Source organism: Schistocerca americana, chromosome 5 (genome assembly GCF_021461395.2).
Source record: "Schistocerca americana isolate TAMUIC-IGC-003095 chromosome 5, iqSchAmer2.1, whole genome shotgun sequence".
Classification (NCBI taxonomy): domain Eukaryota; kingdom Metazoa; phylum Arthropoda; class Insecta; order Orthoptera; family Acrididae; genus Schistocerca; species Schistocerca americana.
Window position 1 is genome coordinate 238,181,922 of NC_060123.1, and position 23,591 is coordinate 238,205,512.

At 44.5% G+C, this 23,591-nt stretch overlaps 1 protein-coding gene across 1 annotated transcript in view; it reads right to left on the reverse strand.

The window, feature by feature from the left end:
* LOC124616289 (neural-cadherin-like) overlaps positions 1 to 23,591 on the reverse strand; it is a 966,400-nt gene that overhangs the window by 527,834 nt on the left and 414,975 nt on the right. The window lies entirely within an intron of this gene.

The following is a 23,591-nucleotide window of genomic DNA, read 5'->3' on the forward strand; positions in this document are numbered from 1 at the left end:
GCGATGCTTTGTAGATCGTGAATTACCAAAACGCAGTAAAGTTTCTTTCTGCATGTTGCCATACAGTCCACTCCAATAATTATTATACCTTGCAAAAGGTGGGTAGAATATTTCATTTTTGTAACTCTGTCATATGGCCGGAAACATTGGAAAACCGAGTATTGTTGACAAAATTTATGTTTCCAGAATGAGATTTTCACTCTGCAGCGGAGTGTGCGCTGATATGAAACTTCCTGGCAGATTAAAACTGTGTGCCCGACCGAGACTCAAACTCGGGACCTTTGCCTTTCGCGAGCAAGTGCTCTACCATCTGAGCTACCGAAGCACGACTCACGACCGGTACTCACAGCGTTACTTCTGCCAGTACCTCGTCTCCTACCTTCCAAACTTTACAGAAGCTCTCCTGCGAACCTTGCAGAACTAGCACTCCTGAAAGAAAGGATGTTGCGGAGACATGGCTTAGCCACAGCCTGGGGCATGTTTCCAGAATGAGATTTTCACTCTGCAGCGGAGTGTGCGCTGATATGAAAGGTTCGCAGGAGAGCTTCTGTAAAGTTTGGAATGTAGGAGACAAGGTACTGGCAGAAGTAAAGCTGTGAGTACCGGTCGTGAGTCGTGCTTCGGTAGCTCAGATGGTAGAGCACTTGCCCGCGAAAGGCAAAGGTCCCGAGTTCGAGTCTCGGTCGGGCACACAGTTTTAATCTGCCAGGAAGTTTCAAAATTTATGTTGACAAAACTTTCTATGGTCAAAAAAAAGATTGAACATTTTGGTCTTTTCTCAATTTTTTCTTCAAAATTCTCAGTTTCTTTTCCTCCTAGCACTTTGAAATCTACTGTCGTTTTTAAAAGAACACAAAATTCTCCACAAGTTCGTTCATTACAACTTTTTCATCGCTGAATACCTAGGGCACTTGTAATGCTACAGGTAATCAGATTAGTGATGCAGCTGCCTACAAATGCTATGAGGTGAGGTGAATTTGTTGTGCGGCTGAATGCTAGACGGTTGTCCCAGCACGCGGCGCTGCTGTTCCAGGCCGAGCAACATTGGCTGGTCAGCCCAGGTGCGAAGGTGTGCAGTGCTTGGCCGGAAACAGGTAAAATCCAGTGCAGTGAATTTGGACGGTGGTTGCTCACTTAGCCGGGCAGACCATGCAGTAGCAATGGTGGACTTTAAGACGGTCTGAAATATGACTTCTTACAACTCTTAGAAAATCTGTAATAAATCACAGTTACATAATGGAGCACACACCTGCTATCTCAGAAAACTGAAGTGCATCCAATGAAAAATAATACCTTCAGTAACTTAAAGACTACAGAAGTTAATATACATGACTAAATATACAGTGACTAAATATTTTCACAATGAACCTTACAATTAACAACATTTAAACGCTTCATACTGTTTCAACAAATGGTATGTCATATGACAGCATTGCACTGTAGCTGTCATCCCTGAAAGCTACGTACGCGTATCCATTCCGTTTATTGATTTATTACGATTTATATCTTTTCATTATGAAAGTTATCATGATAGTAGATGTCTGTGGCTCGACCATACGACATTGTCAAGCTGTTCTTTTTAAATAGGTTTGTGCATTGATCAAATTACCTAAGGTGCAAGCAACATCAAATAAACTTATAATTGGTTTACGTGTGTGGAATGCTGTGTAGAGAAGCTACTACGCAGCAGAATATCTGTCAGGTATCGCTGCGTGCTACAGTTCATCAAAAACATATCGACTTTTCAAATTTTCTGCAAAATACCAAAATACCTACTTTCTGAGTACTTATGTCAGTTTCTGTTTATACAGTAAAAATATTGTTATATATCGGAACTCAGCATCTCAATTTGTGGCTTTCAATTACTCTGTGTGCTCCTTGTGTGTTTTCTGGCCATCCATGCATTGTGATTAGTAAATCGATAGTTTAAGTTAAATTCCAGGGCATTTCAGCCCTGAATCATCTATGTTTATAAAAGATAAATCATTTATTCATTATGTTGTATATATATATATATATATATATATATATATATATATATATATATATATATATATATATATAAAAGAAACAGTGATAGAAAACTGAACTATTTTTAGCTCAAATACGAAAATCGAAATAGCTAGTCTTACTACGCAACACAATTAAAGGATCGATTTTTATGTACCCCATAGATGTGTCCGTTTGCGGGACATAAATTTGAAATTTGGTTCAAGTTTATGGGAACCTTCCCAGCAATGGTGCAAAAGGTTGGCGCCCTGTGACGTCACCTCGGACTCGGCGACGCATCGAACACCACAGTGTCGTCATAGACGAGAAAATGCCCACAGCTTAGAAGTTCATGTGAGCGGTAAGGCGTGTTAATGATGATACATTGACACCAAATTGCGGCACAATTTTGCCCAACGCCACTGTGGATGCATCACACGGAGGAAGGTTGTAGCCAACGTTGAACTAATTTTCAACCTTCTGTGTCCCAATGGGAGACAATTACGCAGTTTCGAAGAAGTGAGCCTTTGTTTTTTTCACAGTATATTATATTTTAGGTAGGGACACTTTTGGCTGTAACATAGCTTAAAGTAGCACGCAAGTCACTGTGAGAGATTCGAAGCTCTGATGTAAAGGCATCAAGAAGGGTCTACTACGGTCTCGCACAGCCTACACAGGAGACGGAATGCCAGTAGTATACGTACACAGTATTTCTTAGATTCGAACAGATTTTCACATTAAGATGCAATGGGTAATTTCCGATTTGCAGTACACGTATTGGAAAGTCGCTTCTACGCAAGCTGTGAAGCGCTGCTATGAGGTTTATATGAAAAGTTACGACAAGGAAACTTGTCACAACCACGATTATTGTAACCATTAAGATATCATTATTAGTCAAACAATTAGATTATGATAGCATAAATGAAGGAAATACGAGATGTGTGAGTGCGGCTTGACGCAAATCACTTCATTTACTCCAACTATGTTTTGAGAGTTTTGCACCATCATTGGAGTTTTAATGCGGAAAAAGCTTACGAAAAATAGAAATATACACTACTGACCATTAAAATTACTACACCACGAAGATGACGTGCTACAGACTCGAAATTTAACCGACAGGGAGAAGATGCTGTGATATGCAAATGACTAGCTTTTCAGAGCATTCACACAAGCTTGGCGCCGATGGCGACACCTACAACATCCTGACATGAGGAAAGTTTCCAACCGATTTCTCATACACAAACAGCAGTTGACCGGCGTTGCCTGGTGAAACGTTGTTGTGATGCCTCGTCTAAGGAGGAGAAATGCGTACCATCACGTTTCCGACTTTGATATAGGTCGGATTGTAGCTTATCGCGATTGCGGTTTATCGTATCGCGACATTGCTCCTTGCGTTGGTCGAGATCCAATGACTGTTAGCAGAATATGGAATCGGTGGGTTCAGGAGGGTAATACGGAACGTCGTTCTGGATCCCAACGGCCTCGCATCACTAGCAGTCGAGATCACACGCACCTTATCCGCATGGCTGTATCGGATCGTGCAGCCACGTCTCGATCCCTGAGTCAACAGATAGGGACGTTTGCACGACAACAACCATCTGCACGAACTGTTCGACGACGTTTGCAGCAGCATGGACTATCAGCTCGGAGACCATGGCTGCGGTCACCCTTGACGCTGCATCACAGACGGGAGCGCCTGCGATGGTGTACTCAACGACGAACCTGGGTGCATGAATGGCAAAACGTCATTTTTTTCGGATGAATCCAGGTTCTGTTTACAACATCGTGATGGTCGCATCCGTGTTTGGCGACATCGCGGTGAACGCACATTGGAAGCGTGTATTCGTCATCGCCATATTGGCGTATCACCCAGCGTGATGGTATAGGGTGCCATTGGTTACACGTCTCGGTCACCTCTTGTTCGAATTGACGGCACTTTGAACAGTGGACGTTACATTTCAGATGTGTTACGACCCGTGGCTCTACCCTTTATTCGATCCCTGCGAAACCCTACATTTCAGCAGGATAATGCACGACCGCATGTTGCAGGTCCTGTACGGGCCTTTCTGGACACAGAAAATGTTCGACTGCTGCCCTGGCCAGCACATTTTGCAGTTCTCACACTAAGTGAAAACGTCTCGTCAATGGTGGCCGAGCAACTGGCTCGTCACAATACGCCAGTCACTACTCTGGATGAACTGTGATATCGTGTTGAAGCTGCATGGGCAGCTGTACCTGTACACGCCAACCAAGCTCTGTTTGACTCAATGCCAAGGCGTATCAGGGCCGTTATTACGGCCAGAGGTGGTTGTTGTGGGTATTGCTTTCTCAGGATCTATGCAGCCAAATTGCGTGAAAATGTAATCACATGTCAGTTCTAGTATAATATATTTGTCCAATGAATACCCGTTTACCATCTGCATTTCTTCTTGGTGTAGCAATTTTAATGGCCAGTAGTGTACATTTTAGATAGGGGACACTTTTGGCTGTAATAGTGTGAAGTAGCATACAAGTCACTGTTTCGGAGCTCTGATGTAAAGACATCATGAAGAGTCTACTACGATCTCGAACAACCTCTACAAGAGACGGAGTGGCAGTAGTATACGTACACAGTGTTTCTTAGATTCGAACAGACTTTCACATTAAGGTGCAACGGGTAATTTCCGATCTGCAGTACATGTATTGGAAAGCCTCTTCTACGCAAGCTGAGAAGGGCTGCTATGAAGTTTATATGAAAAGTTACGACATGGAAACTTGCCACAACCATGATTATTGTAATCATTAACATACCATAATTTGTCAAACAATTAGACGGTAGCATAAACGAAGGAAATACTAGATCTGTGAGTGCGGCTTGACGCAAAACACTTCATTTACTCCAACTATGTTTTGCGAGATTTTGCCAACATCATTGGACTTTTAATGCGGAAGCTACTATTAACAAAACTGAAAGTGTTAAATTTATGTCTAATTTTCCATTTCTCAATCCACGCGGGGCAGCCGCACGGTCTAGGTGGCCTCGTCACGGTTCGCGCGGATCCTCCCCGTCGAAGGTTCGATTCCTGACTGGGGCATGGGTGTGTGTGTGTGTGTGTGTGTGTGTGTGTGTGTGTGTGTGTGTGTGTGTGTGTGTGTGTGTGTGTGTGTTGGCTTTAGCGTAAGTTTGTTTAAGTTAGTTTAATTAGTGTGTAAGCCTATGGACCGATTACCTCAGCAGTTTGGTCCCCTGGGAACTTACCACCAAATCCATTTCTTACAAATAACTACGAGCAGAAATGAAAGTTCGTTGCTCGTGTCACCTGTACTCTACCTATTTCCTTCTGAGAATTGATATGACTGCTGCGAAACGCTAGTAGACAATGAAGTAACAGAGGAAGACGGATTCCGAACCGTCTTTACACGTGTAGGTGTATGCCGCTCACAGTGAGGAATACCCCCTCTCCGCTACTCCTGTGGTCGTGAAAGGTTGTCGCAGCGATCTCTGAGCGAGTAGCCGCGAGCTCAGGTTCGTTAACATTCAGCAGCTTCGGCGAGTTGCCAATTTTCCGCGGCGCTGAGGCGAAGCAACCGCAGCTCGAGATCCTTTCCCCGCATAAGAATCGATGTTATGACTAACGAGGCGCGGCGAGCATAATGCCGCCGTATCCGCAATAAGGATCTGAGCGGCAGTGTCTCCGACTCACCAGCTCAGTATTTCTGAACGTTCTGCAAATGAGCGAGCGGTTTTGTGCTTCGCATTTGAATTAAATGCCTGCCTACAAAAATGTAACACAGCAACCACTTCTATTAAAATTAACCTTATTTAAGTCTCCTACTGTTCTTCCACGTTAGTTCCTCGTATTAAAAATGTATTTCTTGTGGCGCAACGGCCTCTGAACCAGCCCCTTGACGGCCAATACTTTTGCTCGATCTTCCCGCTGAGCAATAATACTGAAAGTGTAGGGTGAGGTTGACAGGCTGCGGAATAACATTCAACAGAACAAATAATTTGGAAACTTACTGCTCAATCTAAGAAATATTGAGTCGTCCATAGGCGGTATTGATAATATCCCTGCCAGTCGCTCATGTGCGTCGTTGAACTACAGTGGAGTACGGTCTCGTGGTTTCTTCGAGTTCGCTATTGCGTTCATTTACTGAAATGAGTTCAACACAAGAAGAAAGACCATTCATATCCGAGTGCATCGACATGTGCTAAACACTGTCGACATGGTGAGCCATTAGGGCAGATCAATAAAAAATCCGGAAAATTAACAGTGGTTCTTATGAGTTTTTGCTCACCCACCAAACACAGATTTCTCTACAGCTACAAGGGAACATTTTTTATTTGTAAAGAAAAAAAACAGGCCAAATACGAGTAGGGTTCACGCTCTAAAGGTTCCATACAAACTTAATTATGTACGTAGATAGTTCATCTATAGATTTTGATGAGTGTATCTGCGATTATCAAAATACGTGACATAAACGGCCGTATCCTTTGAAGCTTAAATTTTTTACACCACCAAGGGACCATATACCTCAGTATTATTCCTTCCCATTCCTGAGAAAAAAAAGTGTCTTGTCGGACGGACAGACAGACGAACAAAATATTCATCGTATAAGGGTTCCGTTTTTACCGACTGAGTTACGGAACCCTATAAAGAAAGACTTCTTTGAGAACAAACATAGTGGCAACCATTTCCAGTAACTCATCAAATGTTGGGCATCAACGCATAATAAAATCTGACAACGATCATTTGTCACATTCGAGCTCAATTTTCTTCATAAGTTATCGAGAGTAAATTTGGACATCTCTCATACTAATTTTTCATCCGACATTCTTTTTCTGCCTGAAAGAAAGTAGAGCAATTCGATCAACAGAAGCGCCTTGAGCGTCCAAAATTTCGAACAAAACTAAATATCGCACGATTTTATTGAGCAGTCTAAGGAGAACTTCAGTAATATTGGACAGTATTATCGTACAGGAATACCATCTACGTGCTGGCCGCTGTATACCTGTCCCTAGTAAATGAGTAGAATTTACCCTCAGAAGGATGCACATTTTAAAATGTGCATCTTTTAAAATGTTACAGCGTTACTAATGTTAAGATTTCAGAAAAACAAAAGTAAAGCCTTACCTGTATGCTGAAGGAATGTACCCTCTGAAGGCTACTGAAACGAGTAGCACTCACATATAGAGAGGACGGCGTTGTTTAGATATATCTGTGCGCACGTCATGGTCATTGTGTGGCTGGCAGTGGCCAAGCGACGTGCGTTTGCGCATGCGCGGCGGATTGGCTGCAGCTCGTCACATTTTTAACACGACTCAGCAATAGCGGAAGCTGACGTTTAAACAGTTGTAAGCGTCTTGAGCGCTGTTGTTGTAGAGCGATGTACGAGTTTGAAAATTTTGATCAGCGTGCCAACAGCCAATAGATTAAAACTGACTTTACAATCCGCAATAAACGATTGCTTTAACCTAGAAACTTACGTCCGTCTACGGCATTGGGTAGCTCTGCACGCCTCTTCCACCGATATTGTATTACACACAGTAGTAGGTTCCAGATGAGAATATGGGACTTCGTGCGAGGATTACTGCTAAACTGTAGACAGCAGGATTATATCGTTCTGATTATAATATCTCGTGCTTTCCACCCATTCTTGATTATCTTCAGTGCTGCGCATGTTTTAAAATGTTATAGCGTTACTCATGGTAAGCTTTAAGAAAAACCAGAGTAAAGCTTTTCCTCAATACTTAACTGTTTCTTGTCATTTTTAGAAATAAATAGTTCTTACTTTATTTTTCTTCTGAATATTTTTAAACGCACTTCTACCTGAAAAAGCTGAAACAACCAGAAAAAACACTTGTTCTAAGATTCATGAAAGAAGGTTGTTCTAAGATTCATGAAAGAAGGTTGTACAAGTGGAAGAGATTCGGAGACACCGGAAGATGCTGCCCGTTTGTAACAAACAATTACAAGAAATGAACCTACCATCGACAACAACTTCTTATACGTCTAACAGTAGCTGCTAATCATTTTTTCGACTTCGTTTATGGCCGTTTCCTGGTGCAGTGCACGAAGGGATCGCGCTCATTAGTAAATTGCCCTAGTTCTACGGTCAGATGCCATCACATCTCCACTTTGTCATTTCACCTTAAAGCTGGAGGGAAAATTACGTCCGCACGTACAATAGTGTCGATAATTGCAAACATTGTTTCATATGAAAATATCCACTCCCTGGTCTTGTTCTTTCACACAATGACTATGAGTCTACTTATCGCCGGTGGGCATCTTGTTTTGCTGTTTCTGTAGTGGATGAGTTTGAATGTCTCTTGGCGTAGGATCTTGCCTACGCTATCAGTAAATCCTCGTACGTACGGGAGGCGAGCGATTTTCATTGATTGTTCTTTCTGGGCCTCTTGTTGACACAGCTTTATGGTACTCTTACTATAAACATTTTATGTGAAAATAGTTGTTAATTGTTCTCATGCTGAAAGATGTCACGCCAGGTTGCCCAACCATTTGCAGGTAAAACATATGAAGCCACAAGACATGTATAATCGCTCAGATGAACGTTGCCTGCAACAGACGTCGAAACGTCGGAGGATTTATCACACATGATGCAGTTGTGTACCCAGAAGCATTCTACTGAAACGTATTTCGACTCCGAAAGTCAACGCTCATATGTCTAATGCGCGTCCTTCTAGAATGCTGGCAACTTGTAGCAGTCTCTCTCGTTACCTCTGTTTTGGAGGCGCTCTCCCGCTAACCACCCGCAACCCACACCGCACCCAGATGTCCCCCCCCCCCCCCCACTCCGCTTCCCCTCCCACACCACTCGCACGCTCTGCGGCCACCAGTGCAGCCGTAGGGAGTGCTGTCACGACGGACACCACAGACAGACAGCGCGCCGTTTGTCATCGACAACCGAGAGGTCGATAAGGTAGCCGCTGACGGCCCATGTGCAGAGAACGCGCCTCCACGCTTACAAGCTATCGGACTGCCTCAGCGCTGAATGCAGTCGCTTGTAGCTACTGACGCAAAGTGGTCACTTTTCGAGAGTGAGAACCAGTTTCCCTTTAATTGCACTTTGTTTAGTTTCACCGTGGTTCAATGCCAGCTGAAGACCTTACACTGGACACCATTCCACCGCCTTTCAAGAAAGGAAGGAAGGTTAGTTTTTAAAATCTCATCGACAGAGAGGTTTACACTGAGATGACAAAAGTCACGGGGCAGATATATGTACGTGTACATATGGCTATAGTATCGCTTATACAAAGCATAAAAGGGCAGTGCATTGGCGGAGCCGTCATTTGTACTCAGGAGATCCTCGCGAAAAGGTTACCGACGCTATTGTGGGCCCACGACGGGAATTAACAGACTTTGAATGGCAGTCGGAACTAGAGGCATGGGACATACCATTTCTGAAATCGTTAGGGAATTCAATATTCCGGGAGCAAATTTCAGGCATTACCTCTTACCAAGGGTAACGCAGTGGCCGACGGCCCTCATTTAACGGCCGCCAGCAGCGACGTTTGCGTTTAGTTGTCAGTGCTAACAGGCGAGCACACTGCGTTAAATAACCGCATAAATCAATGTGCGACGTTCGATGACGGTATCCTTCAGGACACTGCGGCGAAATTCTTCGTTACTGGGCTGTGGCAGCAGACGATCGAAGCGAGCACCTTTGCACGACATCGCCCGCAGCGCCCTTGCTGTACTCGTGGCCATACCGGTTGCACCATAGACGTCTGGAAACCTGTGGCTTCGTCAGATGAGACTCGAGTTCAGTTGGTAAGAGCTGATGGTAGGGTTCGAGTGTGGCACAGACCCCAGGAAGCCACGGACCCAAATTGTGCAAGCTAGTGGTGGTTCCATAACGGTGTCCTCTGATCAACCAAACTGATCACTGAGTGGAAGCGCTAATGTTCGGCTACTGGGAGAGCATTTGAAGCCATTCAAGGACTTCAAGTTTCCAAATAACGATGTCATGTCACCAGGCCAAAATTGTTCGACTGGTTTGCATAACTTTTTTGGGCAATTTGAATGAATTTTTGGCCACCCAGATTGCCCGAATGGTGTCAGTTCGTGCACAAAATCTTGCACCGGCCGCAGTTTCGCAATTAGAGGGCTATGGAGGCTCAATATTTCTACAGGGGACCTGCCGTATAATCAAGATCGCTAATACATACTAGAGGTGCCTGTTGATGAACATAGCTCGTTCCATCCTAATTTTGCAACAAGTTTTCATCCACGGAATTTCTAAAAATATGGCAGCTCTCATTAAATGAACGCTCGGTGTTCTCTTCTTACCGTGTGAGATGTTTAGTCTTAGTAGTCATACTACTGAGTGTACTATGATTCGATGACTTAAAATATGTCTCGTTATTCTATTTCTTTTTCTACCATACAATCCCCACAGACGTCATTGGTCACTAGTTCCTTCTCACATCAATGCCTCATTGTTCTACGGATTAATATTATTACATTCTTGTGTGATACAGCATTTAGTTTGTTTCCCCGTATCTTGCTGTGACCCAGATGTGTACGTTAAGCAAAAAGTTGGACATCAGAGAATTCGTTTCTTTGAAACCAATTTCCCTTCGTTTGCTACTATGTATTGCTAGTTTCCCTTGCGTCCACCATTCCGTCTGCATTTATATCTTCACTATCTGATCAAAAGTAGTAGAAACTTTTATGGAGCAAAGGCAGCCCATTCCTCCTTAAGAGCCGAAATCAGAGAAGGTAGGCCGGACGCTGTGACCGAGCGGTTCTCGGCGCTTCAGTCCGGAACCACGCGGCTGCTACCGTCGTAGGTTCGAATCCTGCTTCGGGCATGGATGTGTGTGATGTCCTTAGTTTAGTTAGGTTTAAGTAGTTCTAAGTCTAGGGGACTGCTGACCTCAGATGTTAAGTCCCATAGTGCTCAGAGCCATTTGAACCATTTGAATCAGAGGAGGTAATGATTTTCGACGTTAGGGTCAAACACGACGTTCAAAGTCTTCCCAAAGGTGTTGCGTTGGATTCAGGTCGTGACTCTGGTTAAGCCATTCAGTCAAGAATTTTATCGTCTACAAACCATTACCTCACAAATACTGCTGTATGGCAGAGTTCACTGTCACGCTAATCAGTCATCGGCTCCGAACTGTTCCTCTACCGTACGCAGTACATAATGCTGAAAAACATGTTTATTACATGCTGCATTTAGCATTTTTTTAAGCTCGATAAGAGGATCGCATCCCAACCATGAAAAACATTCTCATACTGTAAAACTAGCTCCTTCGTAATTCACTGTTAGGCCGAAAAAATGGTTCAAATGGTTGTGAGCACCATGAGACTTAACATCTGAGGTCATCAGGCCCCTAGACTTAGAACTACTTAAACCCAGCTAACATAAGGACATCACACACATCCATGCCCGAGGCAGGATTCGTGCCTGCGACCGCAGCAGCAGCAGCAGCAGCAGGGCGGTATGGACTGAAGCGCCTAGAACCGCTCGGCCACAGCGCCGGGTGTTTCCACTTCACAGTAACATCACCAACAGTCGACCTGTGCAGTTTTATAACGGTTTAGATGTTCCTGATGGCTTTGTTACTTAGGTGACATCCAATGACTTGTCCACGGTCAAAGTAGCAGAGCTCTCACGACCGACCCGTTCTGATGTTACCGATTGTCTACTGGCAACACGATACCCCCCGCCTTCTTTTATGCGGGCGAGTCTGCTACTCGCGACACCTAGCGATCAATTTAGTGTTACATAGCGGTGTCGAGGCACTTTTGATCAGATAGCGTCTATCCCCATATGTACTCTAGAAGTCACCGTATTGCGTGTTGCGAATATACAGGGTACCACTGCCATTGACCTCCATTCCTGTTCTTCAGCACCGTCTGCGTGAATCCGAATTTTCCCCCATATTGTCGGTGGTCACTACGGGAGAAGAACAGACCAGCAAGATCTATGTTTCTAGACTCGTTGTCGAAAGTGGCTTAGCAAAGTTCGGTTAGCGAACAGAAAACGACCAGTTTGTTTTACCTTTTGGATGATGCACTCTCCCGACCGAATGATCGCTAGATTCGCCCACTCATCTTTATTGGATCTATTCCGATTTCACGCTTACTAAGACAATGAATAATGAAGCGAAACAACAGCGCTTCCATATTGTTTAGCTAATATAAAATATACTACGTTGGTGCATAAGTCCATAGCGTTTTCGTTAAGCATGTTGGTAGGCCGATGCTACGGGTTCATTTATCGAGTGTCGTATTTAGTTTGTAGTTCACTGATGCTATTTGAGTTTACATGTCATTTTGTCATTTGGAGATAGTGAGTGGAGTTATGGACGCTAAAAAATTGAGCGCCAAATGAAGAAACAGGAACATTTCCGAAATATTTTTTGAGGGACATCATCTTTACGCCAGTAACTGCAATAAGTTTTTATTGCACTATTGCAATTTCGGCCTTAGGCCATTATCAAGTGCTGATATTATGGCTTTAGGCCACGTCAACGTAATGTAAGCCATAATATCAACACTTGATAATGGCCTAAGGCTGAAATTACAATAGTTCTACAAAAACTTATTACAGTCGCTGGCGTAAAGATGATAACCTTCAAAAAAAAATTATGACTGTGAATCCCAGCTACACCAAGTTTATTTCCGAAATTTTCTTCCATTTTGAGTTCAGTAATGGGGTCACAGCAGAAGAGGCAACCAAAAACATCTGCGCTATGTATTGGGTTAATGCCATTGCACACAACACGGCAATAAAATTGTTTTCTCGTTTTAAGCAGTGTCGTTTTGACATTAGTGACTCTCCACTTTCAGGAAGACCTATGTGGATTGATGAAGATCATTTAAACGCTTTAGTCCACAATGATGCACATCAGTGTACTGGAAAACTGGGAAATGTGGTGAACTGTTATCTTTCCACGATCGTGTGACATTCGTGTGCTATGGAGAAGGTTCAAAAATCGAGTAAAATGGGTACTGCATTCTCGAAGGCAAAATCACAAAAATCTGCGGATCTCCATATCTGCATGTCATCTTTCTAGTCGTCAGTTGGCTCGTGAACAACACCGACAATTCCTCTCCTGTATCATTACTGCTGACTTCAAATGGTGCCTTTATGCTAACATGAGGAAAAGAAAGGAATGGTTGAGCCCAAACAAAGCAGCAACTCCCCCTACTAAGACCAGCGCACGTTCACAACAGATGATGTTATGCATCTGGTGGAACAGCGACGGTGTGATGTGCTACCAATTGCTTCCCCGAGGTGTACCCATCACTGGTGATATTTATTGTCAACAGCTGAGATTTCTTGCAGACGCAATCCAAAAACAACGACTAGTAAGACTGCTTGAAGTGATGCTACTCCAAGCTAGCGCCCGCCCGCGTACTGCTACACTAACAAAGGCCGCTAGACGAAACAGGAGATGGGTTGGGAAGTCATTCCCCGCACACCTTACTCACATGATCTTGCTTCCTCAGATTTTCACCTTTTCCGCTCTCTGTCGAAAAACGTTCAAGGAGTATCCCTTTCGGATGAGAATGCGCTCCGACTAAGGCTCGACGCCTCAAAACCACGCGATTTCTACAGTCGCGGAATCGAAAAGTTACCCCGGCGTTGACAAACTGTTGTAGACAGTGCAGGAGAATGCATTATTGATAACTAAAGTCATTGTGTGTATCTGTCGTGTTTATTAAACACAGATAAACCCTATGAACGTAAGCACCAACCCAGTAGTATTTGCGGTTTTGTATATATAGACTTACACACATAATTTGGAACGGCTAGAAAAAAGATACGGAAAGAGAGCATAAGAACTCCAACTTCAGCAACAAAAAGATACAACGCAAAAACGCAATCAATCATCCCTACTTACCTACTACTTAATTTGTACGCAGAAGTGTCAAGAAATGAAATGAAGAAAATATCGATACACAGGCACGATTTTAAGGCAAAGAAACGCATCGTTTTTGTTCGCAATTAATATTGGTACATAATAGGGAACCAATTTAAATGTAATGAACAGACTCAACCGCATCTGCGTGGTCAGCGTAGATGTCTGCCATGCGGAGAACCCGGGTTCAGTTCTCGGTAGTGGTACGGACTTTTCCTTGGTGGTAGGACCAGTACGATGTACACTAAGTCTCGTGATTCCAAGTGAGAAGATGCTTAACTCAGAAGAAGCGGATCTAAGGTCTAAAAGGCCGCTAAAACACCTGGGAGAGCAGTGTGCTGACTACGTGATCCTCCACACTGCATCCGATTGACGGTGAATGGCACAGGATGGCATGGCGGCCGGTCGAAGCATAGTTTGTGCCTTCAGAATCTGGACGAGGAGCTCCGATGGAGGGGGAAAAATAAAGATTTTAGGAGAAGCGCAAAGAAAACAGCAACTTTCTACACTACTGGCCATTAATATTGCTACACCAAGAAGAAATGCAGATGATAAACGGGTATTCATTGGACAAATTTATATACTAGAACTGAAACGTGATTACATTTTCACGCAATTTGGGTGCATAGATTCTGAGAAATCAGTACCCACAACAACCACCTCTGGCCATAATAACGGCCTTGATACGCCTGGGCATTGAGTCAAACAGAGCTTGGATGGCGTGTACAGGTACAGCTGCCCATGCAGCTTCAACACGATGCCACAGTTCATCAAGAGTGGTGACTGACGCATTGTGATGAGCCAGTTGCTCGGCTACCATTGACCAGAGGTTTTCACTTGGTGAGAGATCTGGAGAATGTGCTGGCCAGAGCAGCAGTCGAACATTTTCTGCATCCAGAAAGGCCCGTACAGGACCTGCAACATGCGGTCGTGTATTATCCTGTCGAAATGTAGGGTTTCGCAGGGATCGAATGAAGGGTAGAGCCACGGGTCGTAACACATCTGAAATGTAACGTCCACTGTTCAAAGTGCCGTCAATGCTAACAAGGGGTGTCCGAAGTGTCTAACCAATGGCACCCCATAGCAGCACGCCGGATAATACGCCAATATGGCGATAACGAATACACGCTTCCAATGTGCGTTCACCGCGATGTCGACAAACACGGATGCGACCACCATGATGCTGTAAACAGAATCTGGATTCATCCGAAAAAATCATGTTTTGCCATTCGTGCACCCAGGTTCGTCGTTGAGTACACCATCGCAGGCACTCCTGTCTGTGATGCAGCGTCAAGGGTAACCACAGCCATGGTCTCCGAGCTGATAGTCCATGCTGCTGGAAGCGTCGTCGAACTGTTCGTTGTTGTGTTTCAAATGTCCCCATCTGTTGACTCAGGGATCGAGACGTGGCTGCACGATCCGTTACAGCCATGCGGATAAGATGCGTGTCATCTCGACTGCTAGTGATACAAGGCCGCTGGGATCCAGCACGGCGTTCCGTATTATCCTCCTGAACCCACCGATTTCATATTCGGCTAACAGTCACTGGATCTCGACCAACGCGAGCAGCAATGTCGCGATAAGATAAACCGCAATCGCGATAGGCTACAATCCGACCTTTATCAAAGTCGGAAACGTGATGGTACCCATTTCTCCTCCTTACACGAGGCATCACAACAACGTTTCACCAGGCAACGCCGGTGAATTGCTGTTTGTGTATGAGAAATCGGTTGGAAACTCTCCTCATGTCAGCACGTTGTAGGTGTCGACACCGGCGCCAACCTTGTGTGAATGCTCTCTGAAAAGCTAATCATTTGCATATCACAGCATCCTCTTGGTGTCGGTTAAATTTCGCGTCTGTAGCACGTCATCTTCGTGGTGTAGCATTTTTAATGGCCAGTAGTGTAGAATCTAAAGTGTCGCATGATGTGTTAACGTGTTCCTGCTTGGATGTGTTGGGTGATTCGTTCACTTTTACTGTGTAAAATAAAATCTTTGTTACTGTGGTTTTGCACAAGCTCACCTACTGCATGACTGGTTAACGGTGGGCCAGCTGCCTGCCGGTGTGTGGCCGAGCGGTTCTACGCCCTTCAGTCTGGAACCGCGCGACCGCTACGGTCGCAGGTTCGAATCCTGCTTCGGGCATGGATGTCCTTAGGTTAGTTAGGTTTAAGTAGTTCTGAGTTCTAGGGTACTGATGACCTCAGATGTTAAGTCCCATAGTGCTGAGAGCCATTTGAACCATTTTTTTTGGTGGGCCAGCTTTAAACGGTAAACAAACTCTCCATAGTGAAATTCATGGAATAGTAGAATTATCCATGTTAGGATAAACTGCGAGGGCAAATTTCAGCTCATTTTTCCCATCTCAGATTGCCTCAAACGCTGTCGGTTTGTTTTCCATGCAGTGATACTCTTTTTCGAGAAAGCATTCACATTTCTGAAGGAAGACTAGTGAACAAAGCGCCTGGCACGGCCCAACCTTCGTCTTAGGCTGCCTCCCAGTTTGTTTCTCACATTAGGTATCGTTTTTACATTTCTCTTTGACATGAATCTGTCTATAGGGCAAACGAACCATTGCGGAAAAATGGGAGCTGTAGGTTACAGCTCTGCTCGTGACAGATTTCGTCCAATTCCTGTCCTTTTAATATCTGCCTAAATTAGCTCGACGAGTGGATAGACGGGAGACTAACCTGGGAGCCTGATACAGCATTTGCGGTCGGCCTGCGAGCGCAGCCTCATTTTCACCTCCAGCAACACAGCATTTTTCCCTCAATCCACGCACCGCGGCGGCCGCGCCTCATCTCAGACCTCTGCCCGCTAATGAGGTTCCCTGGGTCAGCATCCGGCCGCGTCTGCGATACGGCCATTAAACTTAAAAGCGAGACGCTAGCCTCGCCACGACTCCGTGCGGCGCAGTGGGATGTCAGTGGGGTAGCAGGGGGGAGCGTAATTGCGAACACCTGCGTTCGCCCCGCTAACCCCATAACAGGCTGCCGAGCAGAGGGGTTGTGTTGCAGTGCGGTGCTGTGTCAAGTGAAGCCGTGCGGGGGAGGACTCCCCCGCTGTGCGTAGGTGGCGCTGGTGCAGTGTGTCAGTGTGCCACGCCTCGCGCTCCAACCCTCTCCCGCGCCGTGGGGTGCATCTACACATACACACACATAAACATAAACACGCACTCTGACTGTAGGGCCAGTTGTCTATCCCTGCAACCTGAAGCCAACTGGCTTACATTACGAGTTAATTTGGGAAAATTTCTGACTTGGAAGCACAAAGATTTTGTGAATAACTCCGATTAAATCGTTTAATAAATTTCTTTTTACGCCGTTTTGGCGACTGTTATCATCATATATCAAAAAATTAGAACTTACAAAACGAGGTTCAGTATCAATATTAAAAACCTATACCTACTCAGGACGTCAGCTAGTAGGGCAAAGGCTTTTGATATTGTCAGTGAAACTTGTTTTGCAGGCTTCAAGTTTTTGATATCTGATAACAGTGGCCGAAATGGTTCAGTAAAGAAATTTATTAAGCCATCTAGACAGTTTTATTCATAACATCACTCGCAATGATCGTGGACTTATATAGGAAATTCATTTCCTCTATTAACAGCAGTCCAAATAAGTTCTACCCTAATTCATCATTTGACCAAAAATCACCTACTATTAACAATTGTGTTTTACCGTGTCTTCTCGACGAGATTTATTAACAGTCTAAAACTGTTTCAGTGCTATAGACGATAATACGATTCTTCCTTTAGTCATCGCACGAACGGTGAAATAGTAGATACGGAGACCAGTGTTCGGGGAATAGAAGAGCAACTACAACCACTTAATAGTGGGAAACCACAAGGATCAGTTGAGATACCTGTAAGATTCTTCAATGATGATGCGAAAGGACTTGCTTCCCGTCTATCAGTAGTTCATCGCTGGTAGCTGGAACACGGAAGAGCACGTAGCTACTGGAAAAAAGAGCAGATCATCCTGCTTAGAAGAAGGTCCGTAGAAGAGATGCAGATGATTGTATGCCTATATTGCTGACCTCAATTTACATCTACGTCTAAATCTTGATATATTTCTTGTCTATTATATTCGCGTTCTGCGCAAGAGAAAAATGATTATCTATATTGCTGTGTATGTGCCTTAATCTCTCTTATCTTACCATCGACGTGAATGAGTGACAATATACGATCGTGGGAGTAGAATGATTCAAAATGTTCAAATGTGTGTGAAATGTTATGGGACTTAACTGCTAGGGTCATCAGTCCCTAAGCTTACACACTACTTAACCTAAATTATCCTAAGGACAAACACACACACCCATGCTCGAGGGAGGACTCGAACCACCACCGGAGTAGAATGGTCACGCTGTCTTCCTCGAGGAGAGGTTCCTGGGGACTACGTAGCCTTTCTTCCAAGCTGGTGGAGATTCCACGCAGGGTCCATGGATTCACGAGGTTGTCTCCATACCCGTACACGTCCATCCTCTCGATACAATTTGAAACGAGACTCGTCCAACCAGGCAACATGTTTCCGGTCATCAACAGTCCAATGTCGGTGTTGACGGGCCCAGGCGAGGTGTAAATCTTTCTGAGTACACGAATGGGCCTTAGACTCCGGAAGCCCATATCGATGATGTTCCTTTGAATGGTTTGCACGCTGAAACTTGTTGATGGCCCGGCACTGAAGTCTGCAGAAATTTTGCGGAAGGGTTGCACTTCCGTCATGTTGAAGGATTCTCTTCAGTCGTCGTTGGTCCCGTTCTTCCAGGATCTTTTTCCGCCCGCAACGATGTCGGAGATTTGATGTTTTACCGGGTTCCTGATACTCACCGTACAGTCGTGAAATGGTCGTATGGGAAAATCCCTACTTCATCGCTACCTCGGGGACGCTGTGTCCCATCACGCATGCGCCGACTATAACACCACGATCAAACTCACGTAAATCTTGATAACCTGCCATTGTAGCAGGAGTAACCGATCGAACAACTGTGCCAGACACTTGTTGTTTTATGTAGGCATTGTCGACCGCAGCGCCGTATTCTGCCTCTTTACATATCTCTGTATTTGAATACGCATGACTATACCAGTTCCTTTGGCGCTTCAGTGTGTAAGCGATTTTTTTTATTTTTTTTAAACAAGTGAAGTAATCAACGTAAATCTCTTTTACATTATTTATTGATTCGTGGACGATATTTCCTCATATTCCTAAGAAACCGAGTCATCATTAGCCCGGTTCTAGGCGCTTCAGTCTGGAACCGCGCGACCGCTGCGCTCGCAAGTTCGAATCCAGCCTCGGGCATGGATGTGTGTGATATCCTTAGGTTAGTTAGGTTTAAGTAGTTCTAAGTTCTAGAGGACTGATGACCTCAGATGTTAAGTCCCATAGAGCTCAGACCCATTTGAACCATCATTAACCCTTATTCGAAATGTGTCCATAACGACGGAAGTTCTGCAGCCTGCATATGTTATCTGAAAAAAGAAAGATCGTAATCAATAGGATATTGCTCACGGAATAATAGCACAGTTTTGTTTTTTAAATTTGACACAACAATAAAATTTGAGGGCATCCGAAGCATTTGTAGTTTGATCGTGTGTTTTTGGTCAATTTTTGTAATGACCAATGAGAAAATAAAATAAAAAGAGCCTGTTACTCCTTGTGGACATTCCAGAGGTATAATCCTGCCAAATTTCAGAAAGATATCTTTGTTAGTGTGTGCATAATCCATTCCGACAGCAGGAAATACATTGTATTTCACGTTAACAGAATGAGTTACGGGCACACTAACAAAGACATCTTTCTGAAATTTGGCTGAATTATTCGTCCGGCAAGAAACAATAGGCTATTTTTTATTTCATTATTCATTGGTTATTACAAAAAACATTACGTCAAACACACTGCAAAACAACATAATTGTTTCAAACGTCTGTCATTTTATTATTTTGTCAAATTTCGAAAACTCTTACATCCCACAGATGAAACATTTTTCTTTTAAAAAAATCAGCTACGATTTGCAGAGTGCAGAACTTCCGTCACGGACAGGCCTCATACTGTACAGAGCAGCTCTAACTCCTCGGATAGCTGGGATCCTAACGACGACTGATTTTCTTCTAAAAAAATCAGGAAATGTTGTCCAGGGATCAACAAATCATGCGCAAAAGATTTAAGTTGATTGTCTGACTAGTTTTTCCAAAAAATAGTAAAAATCGTTTACAAACTACTGGCCATTAAAATTGCTACTCCACGAAGATGATGTGCTACAAACGCGAAATTCAACCGAAAGGAAGAAGATGCTGTGATATGAAAATGATTAGTTTTTCAGAGCATACACACAAGCTTGGCACCGGTGGCGACACCTACAACGTGCTGACATGAGGAAAGTTTACAACCGATTTCTCATACACAAACAGCAGTTGACCGGCGTTGCCTGGTAAACGTTGTTGTGATGCCTCGTGTAAGGAGGAGAAATGCGTACCATCAAGTTTCCGACTTTGATAAAGGTCGGAATGTAGCCTATCGCGATTGCGGTTTATCGTATCGCGACATTGTTGCTCGCGTTGGTCGAGGTCCAATGACTGTTGCGGAATAGGGAATCGGTGGGTTCAGGAGGATAATACGGAACGCCGTGCTGGATCCCAACGGCCTCGTATCACTAGCAGTCGAGATGACAGGCATCTTATCCGCATGGCTGTAACGGATCGTGCCGTCACGTCTCGATCCCTGAGTCAACACATGGGGACGTTTGCAAGACAACAACCATCTGCACGAACAGTTCGACGAAGTTTGCAGCAGCATGGACTATCAGCTCGGAGACCATAGATGCAGTTACCCTTGACGCTGCATCACTGACAGGAGCGGCTGCGATGGTGTTCTCAACGACGAACCTGGGTGCACGAATGGCAAAACGTCATTTTTTCGGATGAATCCAGGTTGTGTTTACGGCATCACGATGGTCGCATCCGTGTTTGGCGACATCGCGGTGAACGCACATTGGAAGCATGTATTCGTCATCGCCACACTGGCGTATCACCTGGCGTGTTGGTATGGTGTGCCATTGGTTACACGTCTCGGTCACCTCGTGTTCACACTGACGCCACTTTGAACAGTGGCTCTACCCTCCATTCGATCCCTGCGAAACCCTACATTTCAGCAGGATAACGTACGACCGCATGTTGCAGGTCCTGTACGGGCCTTTCTAGATACAGAAAATGTTCGACTGCTGCCCCGGTCAGGACATTCTCCAGATCTCTCACCAATTGAAAACGTCTGGTCAATGGTGCCCGAGCAACTGGCTCGTCACAATACGCCAGTCACTACTCTTGATGAACTGTGGTATCGTGTGGAAGCTGCATGGGCAGCTGTACCTGTACACGCCAACCAAGCTCTGTTTGACTCAATGCCCAGGCGTATCAAGGCCGTTATTATGGCCAGAGGTGGTTGTTCTGGGTACTGATACCTCAGATCTATGCACCCAAATTGTGTGAAAATGTAATCACATATCAGTTCTAGTATAATATATTTGTCCAATGAATACGCGTTTATCATCGGCATTTCTTCTTGGTGTAGCAGTTTTAATGGCCAGTAATGTAATATAAGCTGACTGAAAAGAATAGACCCTTCATAACAGGCCGGAGGGAGACAAACGCGAAATAACTGTTGCTACGACGTTGTCTACAACGGCGATGCAGTGTACCTGAAACTGCTTCCCTACTCTCATTTCCCGAACTTGGCCTCTTTTTAACGTTTCCATTAAAGTGTGAGAGACGGTATCAGACACAGAGCATACTTGTAAGATCAATGGAAAAGCCGTACAATTTACACTGAGTTGGCATTTGCCATGGGATGGCGATATACACACTGTATGTACAGATGGCGGTAGTATCGTGTACACAAGATACAAGAGGGCGGTGACTAGCGGAGCCGTCATTTGTAGTCAGGTGAATCTAGTTCAAAAAATGGTTCAAATGGCTCTGAGCGCTATGGGACTTAACTTGTGAGGTCATCAGTCCCCTAGAACTTAGAGCTACTTAAACCTAACTAACCTAAGGACATCACACACATCCATGCCCGAGGCAGGATTCGAACCTGCGACGTAGCGGTCGCGCGGTTCTAGACTGTAGCGCCTAGAGCCGCTCGGCCTCGGCCGGCGTGATTCTAGTGAAAAGGTTTTAGAAGTAATTGTGGCCGCACGACGGGACGTGGTATGGTAGTTGTAGCTAGAGGCATGGACAATGCATTTCAGAAATCGATAGGGGATTCAATATTTTGATATTCACAGTGTCAAGATGTGCCGAGAATACCAAATTTCAAGCATTACCCCTCACCTTGGACGACGCAGTGGCCAATGATCTTCAATTAACGACCGAGAGCAGCGGCGTTGGCGTAGAGTTGTCAGTGCTAATAGCCAAGCATCACAGCTTTTAATAATTCTAGAAATTAATGTGGGACGTGCGACGAAAGTATCCTTTAGGAAAGTTCGACGAAATCATGCGTTAATGGACAATGGTAGCAGATGAATGGAGCGAGTGCCTTTGCTAAAAGCCCGACATTGCATGCAGCGTCTCTCCTGGTCTTGTGACCGTTGCGGTTGGACCATAGACATCTAGATCTACATCTACATGGATACTCTGCAAATCACATTTAAGTGCCTGGCAGTGTGTTCATCGAACCACCTTCACAATTCTCTACTATTCCAATGTCGTATAGCGCGCGGAAAGAATGCACACCCATATCTTTCCGTACGAGCTCTGATTTCCCCCATTTTATCGTGGTGATCGTTCCGCCCTATGTAGGTCGGTGTCAACACAATATTTTCGCATTCAGAGGAGAAAGTTGGTGATTGGAATTTCGTGAAAAGATTCCGTCGCAACGAAAAACGCCTTTCTTTTAATGGTGTCCAGCCCAAATCCTGTATCATCTCTGTGACACTCGCTACCATATTTCGCGATAATACAAAACGTGCTGCCTTTTTTTGAACTTTTTCGATGTACTCCGTCAGTCCTACCTGGTAAGGATCCCACACTGCGCACCAGTATTCTAAAAGAGGACGGACAAGCGTGGTGTAGGCAGTCACCTTAGTAGGTCTGTTACGTTTTCTGTCGTGCCAATAAAACGCAGTCTTTGGTTAGCCTTCCCCACAACATTTTCTATGTGTTCTTTCCCATTTAAGTTGTTCGTAATTGTAATACCTAGGTATTTAGTTGAATTTACGGCTTTTAGATTAGAGTGATTTATCGTGTAACCGAAGTTTAAAGAGTTCCTTTTAGCACTCATGTGGATGACCTCACACTTTTCGTTATTTAGGGTGAACTGCCACTTTTCGCACCATTCAGGTATTTTTTCTTAATCGTTTTGCACTTTGTTTCGATCTTCTGATGACTTTATTAGTCGATAAACGACAGCGTCATCTGCAAACAACCGAAGACGGCTGCTTAGATTGTCTCCCAAATCGTTTATGTAGATAAGGAACAGCGAGTGAAAAACCGTAGTCTGGACAAATGAGTCCCGATAACAGTTGGTAAGAGTAATGGTCGGTTTCGAGTGTGGCGCAGACCTCCCGAAGCAATGGACCGAAGTTGTCAACCAGGCATTGTGCGAGGAGGTGGTGGCTCCATAATAGTGTGGGCTGTGTTTACATGGAATGGATTGGGTCTTCTGGTCCAACTGAACCGATCATTGACTGGAAATGATTATTTACGGCTACTTGGAGACCATTTGTAGTAGTTGAT